The following is an 8,689-nucleotide window of genomic DNA, read 5'->3' as shown; positions in this document are numbered from 1 at the left end:
ATGTAAGTATTGAAAGTATCACCCAACATTTATGTTAATGAGGCAGAACAGGTAACATTTCATATGTAAATCCATATTGTGGAGACGTCAATGGGGACACCTGACGCCCGGCACCTGATACTTTGTTTTTCTGCCCTGATGTGCTGGAGAAATCTCCATCTTTGTGATTTGCATTCACTTTCTGCCAGGTGAAGAGATGGAAAGTCTTGTCTCATTACATGAGAGGAGGATTCATGAAACCCTTGTAGACCCCAATGAGGCTTCTATGAGGGGTAAGTGTTCTACTAAAGCAAAAAGTGAGATTCCATTGACTGAATGCCTACTCCTAAATGATAAACAAATGACCCTCCCCCTAATTTACCATAAATACCTAAATCTTCCGAGAACAATTAACCACTTACCTGGCAAGAAATAGTGGATATGGACAGATAAAGACCATCGGCAGATCCTTTAAGGTCCCAATAGACTATTTTGCATATATTCAAATGCAGACTTAGAAAAAGAAGCCACCAAAGAATGAACATTGACTGGAGACAGAGGTTAAATCCATCATCTGGAAAGATGAACAGTGGAAGGTCTCAGTAAGGTGCATTGAGTATTTTAACCAAACCAACAGAAACAGGCACAAACCTTCCCCACATCCTATACATAGAGGAGACCCTCTGCTTGGGAGTGACCTCCAGTGTGACCACCACTCTCGCAATGGCTTATCCACATGATCAGGTTTTTTTTGTCATATTACTCCTAGAGGCCGTGATGGGGTCATTCTCCAGCTTCTCCATGATCGCTTGTCTTTATACCAAGGGATTTCAGAAGAAGAATATGATGACCTACAGCAGGATCCTGATCCCTCACAATGTCTCCAACATCTGCTACACCATTGTCTTTTCTGTGAACATTGCCATTTCTTTCCTGAAACAAGAACTATATAACAATGTGTATGTGTGTTATATCTCTACATGTGCGATCCTCTACAGCATCACATCCAGCTTGTGGCTCACTGGTGTCCTTTGTGTCTTCTACTTCATGAAGATCATCCCCTCCCAGCCCGGGCTCCTCACAACATTGAAGAGTCGGATGGATGTAGTCATCAGGTGGTTGATAATTTTGGCAGAAGTTGTGTCACTTGGTGGAAGCTTCCTATCAACAGCCACCTCCTATTCACTATCCAATCAATGGAATTCCTCAGCATCTGTGACTAAACTGATGGAAGAGACCAATGCACAGAGTGTGAGATTCGTGAACATTGTCCTATTTCTCAACTCGCTGCCATTCCTGATAATAATGTTGACAACCATTGGCAGCGCTTGGTTTCTCAAATTGTATGACTCTCAGATTCAGAAGAACCTGGTGACCTCTGGAAACTCTTGTGTGAGAAGTTATCGGGCGGCCATTAAGACCATGATCGGGTTGCTGCTGTTATATTCCTCCATACTTGTCTCTGTGATAATATCTTGTCTAAATCTCGCTCCATATCCTTCCCTCAGATACTGGATGTGTTTGATGGTCTTCTTCTCTTTTCCCTCAGTCCTTTCCGCTCTTCTTATCTGTGGTAACCCAAAACTGAAGGAAGCCTTTCTACACATGTTCCTCTGCAGTTGACCCCTCATGGATCAGCTCGGGATTTGCAATACAATAAAGAATACGAATCATAACATTTTTATGGTGGTTGTTTGCTCTTCAAGACTTGAAGATAGAAATGTTAAAAAACTCATTAAAAAGGAATAAATTAAACTTTAATTGAGGTTGTTGGGTAGTAATAGGATGAAATTTAAATTTTAGGTCGATGTGGAAAGCTCCCAAGGCTGACCGGCAGAAGGAGAGAAGGTTGAGAGTTGGTTCAGCTTCCTCCAGGATGACATAGAGTTAAGTCATTAATTCTAACTATTGGTAAAGATTAGTGAGACCTAATGAGGAGAAATACTTGAGTATTCATTTCATGAATTTGGTCCTGAGATCTTCTAAATAGTTAATGTTTTAAAGAAATCTCTACAGGCAATTCGGAAAAGATGGCGAGCTCCACTGACCGATGCCACCACGTAAACAGGATTAAAGTGGGATATTTATCATTGGCTTTCCTGGGCATTTTTGGTGTAAAAAAAATCTAAAAGTATCCACATTGAGGGTTTTTGAGACTTTTCACTGCTAAAAAGTCTCACAGGACTGTATACGCATCTCTTCTTTAATCCGGACTAAACATAGAACTACTGCGAGGGCAACACCATGCAAAGCCAAAGTCATGACTTGAGACTTTTGCAAAAAGTCTCATAAAAAGTCTCATAGTTACTGTCCATCTGCCGAGACTTTTTATGCATTTTGAGACTTTTTTGGGACTTTTTGAAAAAAAAACCCAGACAGAAAATAGACCATAAGAACATTTATTAAAGGGGCCAAAGCAACTTTAAAACGGATCTCCAAAATTAGCTGTAGCTGGTCCAATGATAAATAACCCCCAAAGAGTCTGCTCCACCCAACCAAAGATAACAAATAAAGTCTAGAGATTAATAGATGAGGTGCGGCCAATAATTTCTTAACAAAGAAGGTCATCGGCCTGGAGGTTGAATGAAGATACATCATTATTTCCACAGCTGGAGACGGAGTAGAGATGAGCGGATCCGTTGTTGCTGTTCAGGTTTCAGGTTGGAGTTCGGCAGGATGACATATAGCCCGATTGCCATTGCCAGTAGTTAGGGACGTTAATTTGCCGGATTGGCAATAAGTCCGGGACTGAACCCGCTCATCTCTATGTGAGTTTACGGCCTGCAAGTAGATGATCAAGATCCATAATGGCATAATTTCTGAGAGGCAGTGGCGTAAGAGGGTGGTCACAATCGGACACAGGAGTCTAAGGGGGCCCTAAGGCGTCACTTTCCCATATGAGAAGACTAGTGCTATAAGCCTTACATTATAGTAAGGGGTCCGGCCCAGAATGTGGACTGGGGCCCATCAGCTTCAGGTCACGGCACTGCTGAGAGGTCAGAAAGAGCTTCTCAAGGACATAACAAGTCATTAGTTTATCTCAGAAGATGTCATTATGAGGTAATGTGTTGGTTTCAAGAAATCAACTAGACTGTAAAGTGTGTTTAGGGGTAAACATTGACAAGAAACATCGATAAGAGGCTTCACCGGCCAGAAATATATCTGCACCTGTGAACATCTTCAGCCACGTCATTACCGGGGTCATAGAGGATGGACCTCATTGCACATGTGGAGCCTCATTGGCTTTGTTGATCTAGTAGGACATGTAGACTTGCAGTAGATGAATGCAGAACTCATCACTACTGTAGCTCTGAAGTCCTAACCTCAGTCCATCAGGGGGAAAGTGGGCCTACAGTCACGGATCTGGCTAGAAGAGGGGGCCCGGGCCTTGGAGTCCCGGTATTCCCCCCTTCCCGTTCAGTTGTACAGTGTTGGGATCCAATCAGGAAGACGCTGGGCCCCAAGCCAGATCCCACCTTTCATTTGTTGCAGCTGAGCACCAGAGGTTTTAGCTCCCTGCTCTGCTGCTCTCCATATAACAGACTGCTAGCATGTAGAGGGCACTGACACTAATTGCAACCGTTGGGGAACTGGGATAGTATGGGGGTCACTGGGACCTGATTATTGTGTGGAGTACTGTGACTATTGGCTACTGCGGGAAGGCGCTGTGACTTAGAGCTACTGTGGGGATTAATGTGACTATTGGCTACTGTGGGGGTTACTGTGACTATATTGGTTACTAGAGAGGCACTCTAACTACTGTGTATTGGTTAATGTGGGGGCACCGTAACTATAAGTGCTACTGCGGGTGATTTAACTACACTCACCGGCCAATTTATTAGGTACACATGTTCAACTGCTCGTTAACACTTAATTTCTAATCAGCCAATCACATGGCGGCAACTCAGTGCATTTAGGCATGTAGACATGGTCAAGACAATCTCCTGCAGTTCAAACCGAGCATCAGTATGGGGAAGAAAGGTGATTTGGGGCCTTTGAACGTGGCATGGTTGTTTGTGCCAGATGGGCTGGTCTGAGTATTTCAGAAACTGCTGATCTACTGGGATTTTCACGCACAACCATCTCTAGGGTTTACAGAGAATGGTCCGAAAAAGAAAAAACATCCTGTGAGCGGCAGCTCTGTGGGCGGAAATGCCTTGTTGATGCCAGAGGTCAGAGGAGAATGGGCAGACTGGTTCGAGCTGATAGAAAGGCAACAGTGACTCAAATCGCCACCCGTTACAACCAAGGTAGGCAGAAGAGCATCTCTGAACGCACAGTACGTCCAACTTTGAGGCAGAAGGGCTACAGCAGCAGAAGACCACACCGGGTGCCACTCCTTTCAGCTAAGAACAGGAAACTGAGGCTACAATTTGCACAAGCTCATCGAAATTGGACAAAAGAAGATTGGAAAAACGTTGCCTGGTCTGATGAGTCTCGATTTCTGCTGCGACATTCGGATGGTAGGGTCAGAATTTGGCGTCAACAACATGAAAGCATGGATCCATCCTGCCTTGTATCAACGGTTCAGGCTGGTGTGGGGAATATTTTCTTGGCACTCTTTGGGCCCCTTGGTATAACGCCACAGCCTACCTGAGTATTGTTGCTGCCCATGTCCATCCCTTTATGAGCACAATGTACCCTGTAACATCTGATGGCTACTTTCAGCAGGATAATGCGCCATGTCATAAAGCTGGAAGCATCTCAGACTGGTTTCTTGAACATGACAATGAGGTCACTGGACACAAATGGCCTCCACAGTCACCAGATCTCAATCCAATAGAGCATCTTTGGGATGTGGTGGAACGGGAGATTCGCATCATGGATGTGCAGCCGACAAATCTGCGGCAACTGTGTGATGCCATCATGTCAATATGGAGCAAAATCTCTGAGGAGCTTCCAGCACCTTGTTGTATCTATGCCATGAAGAATTGAGGCAGTTCTGAAGGCAAAAGGGGGTCCAACCCGTTACTAGCATGGTGTACCTAATAAAGTGGCCGGTGAGTGTATATTGGCTACTGTGGAGCTCCTGTTACCTTATTGGCTTCTGTGAACAGAACTGCATTGAGTACACCGTATGTAAGCCATTGAATTTATAGTAAGTGCTGGAACTACCCATGAGCCCAATATTCTATACCATCATCCAGCAGCAGACACTGTGATAAATCTGGTGCAGTATAAGGTAGTATGTAGTTATCTTGGTTCAGGTTCTGTTGATATGTAGTAATATTGGTTCTGGTGTCATAGCTACATAGTAATCTTAGTTCTGGACACATATCTCTATAGTAAGCTTGGTTCTGCTGCTGTTTCTGATGTAATACTGTTTCGGGTTCTTATGCTGTATCTATGTAGTAATTTTTGTTCTGGTGCTGAATCTATGTACAGTGAGGAAAGAGTATTTAGTCAGCCGCTAATTGTGCAAGTTCTCCCAATTGAGAATCTGAGAGATTCCTGTAGGAGACTTCACAGGTAGAACTATAAAAAATAAACCCAATGAGAAAACAAATCTAGAAAATCCCATTGTCTGATTTTTATAGAAATTACTTGCAAATTATGGAGGAGAATAAGTATTTGGTCAATAATACAAGTTCTCAAGACTTTGTTATAAACTTTGTTGGCAATGACAGAGGTCACCCTTGTTCTGTAAGTGCTCACCAGGTAGGTCCACAGCTGCTGGTAAGTTGGCTGGTTCCTCCAGGCAGATCTCCTCTAGAGCAGAGATGTCCTGGGGGTGTCGCTGGGCAACATGGACCTTCACCTCCCTCCAAAGGTTTTCCATAGGATTGAGATGTGGAGACTGCCAAAGCCTCTCAGGACCTTGAAATCCGTCTTATGAGGCAGGTCCTATCACAGGTTCAGTGTCCCGGACCGGTGCAGGATACAAAGGTGCTTCTGGTGTCCAGTGAAAGCTCTTTGGTCTTCATCATGGTGGAGTTAGAAGGGCGAGATTGTAGAGAGGAGACTTTACCACCAATAACTACAGGAGCCATTACTACAGGTAATGAGAGGAGGACACAGGAGCCATTACTACAGGCAATGAGAGGAGGACACAGGAGCCATTACTACAGGTAATGAGAGGAGGACACAGGAGCCATTACTACAGGTAATGAGGGGAGGACACAGGAGCCATTACTACAGGTAATGAGGGGAGGACAGAGGAGCCATTACTACAGGTAACGAGAGGAGGACACAGGAGCCATTACTACAGGTAATGAGGGGAGGACACAGGAGCCATTACTACAGGTAATGAGGGGAGGACAGAGGAGCCATTACTACAGGTAACGAGAGGAGGACACAGGAGCCATTACTACAGGTAATGAGAGGAGGACACAGGAGCCATTACTACAGGTAATGAGAGGAGGACACAGGAGCCATTACTACAGGTAATAAGGGGAGGACACAGGAGCCATTACTACAGGTAATGAGAGGAGGACACAGGAGCCATTACTACAGGTAATGAGAGGAGGACACAGGAGCCATTACTACAGGTAATGAGAGGAGGACACAGGAGCCATTACTACAGGTAATGAGAGGAGGACACAGGAGCCATTACTACAGGTAATGAGAGGAGGACACAGGAGCCATTACTACAGGTAATGAGAGGAGGACACAGGAGCCATTACTACAGGTAATGAGGGGAGGACACAGGAGCCATTACTACAGGTAATGAGGGGAGGACACAGGAGCCATTACTACAGGTAATGAGAGGAGGACACAGGAGCCATTACTACAGGTAATGAGAGGAGGACACAGGAGCCATTACTACAGGTAATGAGAGGAGGACACAGGAGCCATTACTACAGGTAATGAGAGGAGGACACAGGAGCCATTACTACAGGTAATGAGGGGAGGACACAGGAGCCATTACTACAGGTAATGAGGGGAGGACACAGGAGCCATTACTACAGGTAATGAGAGGAGGACACAGGAGCCATTACTACAGGTAATGAGAGGAGGACAGAGGAGCCATTACTACAGGTAATGAGAGGAGGACAGAGGAGCCATTACTACAGGTAATGAGAGGAGGACAGAGGAGCCATTACTACAGGTAATGAGAGGAGGACAGAGGAGCCATTACTACAGGTAATGAGGGGAGGACACAGGAGCCATTACTACAGGTAATGAGAGGAGGACACAGGAGCCATTACTACAGGTAATGAGAGGAGGACAGAGGAGCCATTACTACAGGTAATGAGGGGAGGACACAGGAGCCATTACTACAGGTAATGAGGGGAGGACACAGGAGCCATTACTACAGGTAATAAGGGGAGGACACAGGAGCCATTACTACAGGTAATGAGGGGAGGACACAGGAGCCATTACTACAGGTAATGAGGGGAGGACACAGGAGCCATTACTACAGGTAATGAGGGGAGGACACAGGAGCCATTACTACAGGTAATGAGAGGAGGACAGAGGAGCCATTACTACAGGTAATGAGAGGAGGACAGAGGAGCCCTTACTACAGGTAATGAGGGGAGGACAGAGGAGCCATTACTACAGGTAACGAGAGGAGGACACAGGAGCCATTACTACAGGTAATGAGGGGAGGACAGAGGAGCCATTACTACAGGTAATGAGGGGAGGACACAGGAGCCATTACTACAGGTAATGAGAGGAGGACACAGGAGCCATTACTACAGGTAATGAGAGGAGGACACAGGAGCCATTACTACAGGTAATGAGAGGAGGACACAGGAGCCATTACTACAGGTAATGAGAGGAGGACACAGGAGCCATTACTACAGGTAATGAGGGGAGGACACAGGAGCCATTACTACAGGTAATGAGGGGAGGACACAGGAGCCATTACTACAGGTAATGAGAGGAGGACACAGGAGCCATTACTACAGGTAATGAGAGGAGGACACAGGAGCCTCTTAAAGGAGAAGTTACAGGTCTGTGTAAGCCAGAAATTTTACCTGTGTGTATTTGCCCCTCAAGACCACTGACACCCAAGTCCTATGATTACTGTCAGAAATCCTGGGAAGGGGCGTGAGGAGAAGTGCAGGAAGATGGCGCATGCAAGGACAACTGTCTCCTCATTGCAGAAGCCCCTAAGCCTTCAGGCTCGGGGGCAGCCGACTACGACTACAAGTCTGTCTAAAGATCCAGTGGCGTTGAGTGGAGGAGACCCAGTGGGTGCAAGTGGTGACGAGGGTGCTGGAGGGGCCCAACACTGCAGGATATTCTGGTAGAAACCAGGTGACATGGCTAGTATCTGTAGGGCATGGAGGACACATGAACATCACTCCACCTACTCTACCACGAGTCACCACGCTGCACCCCATGTCTGATAGATTCAGGTGGCCTCCATACATGGCTGCGCTGTACCCTCTATGGGACTGAATACATACCTGTAGCTCTATACTTACCTCCACCTTTGTCCTGTGGCATACTTTATGGAGTGCTGGCTTTGGTGGCTGAATCTCCTAGTGTATCTGTCAGCACCTGTCCAGCATCCACCCCCAGGCTTGGCGCTAGGTGTCAGACTAGGTAGGTGGTGGCGAACTCACCCTGCGACGTCCCTGCGGGCTAAGGCCCTGCCTAAAGCAGATAAACTGCCCTGGAAAGGGTGAACCCACTATCAGGAACCTAACTGATGGTCCCTGAGCGACCCTACAAGGTGACAGGGAGACTCACCTCGTCTGGCAGCTGCTGGATGGTGGAGCGGACAGGTAACCGGATACAGATATAGGTCAGTGTTCAC

The 8,689-nt window shown here is 46.2% G+C and overlaps 1 long non-coding RNA gene across 1 annotated transcript; it reads right to left on the bottom strand.

The window, feature by feature from the left end:
* Positions 1 to 5,494: 5,494 nt before the first annotated feature.
* Positions 5,495 to 8,689, bottom strand: LOC140076242 (uncharacterized). Its single transcript, XR_011849535.1, has 2 exons — positions 8,623 to 8,689; positions 5,495 to 5,971 (listed from the first exon to the last, which is right to left on the bottom strand). It is a non-coding gene; the product is annotated as an uncharacterized lncRNA (long non-coding RNA).

Source organism: Engystomops pustulosus, chromosome 8 (assembly GCF_040894005.1).
Source record: "Engystomops pustulosus chromosome 8, aEngPut4.maternal, whole genome shotgun sequence".
NCBI classification, from domain to species: domain Eukaryota; kingdom Metazoa; phylum Chordata; class Amphibia; order Anura; family Leptodactylidae; genus Engystomops; species Engystomops pustulosus.
The sequence above is the reverse complement of the archived record's forward strand: the minus strand, read 5'-3'. Positions and strand labels throughout refer to the sequence as shown.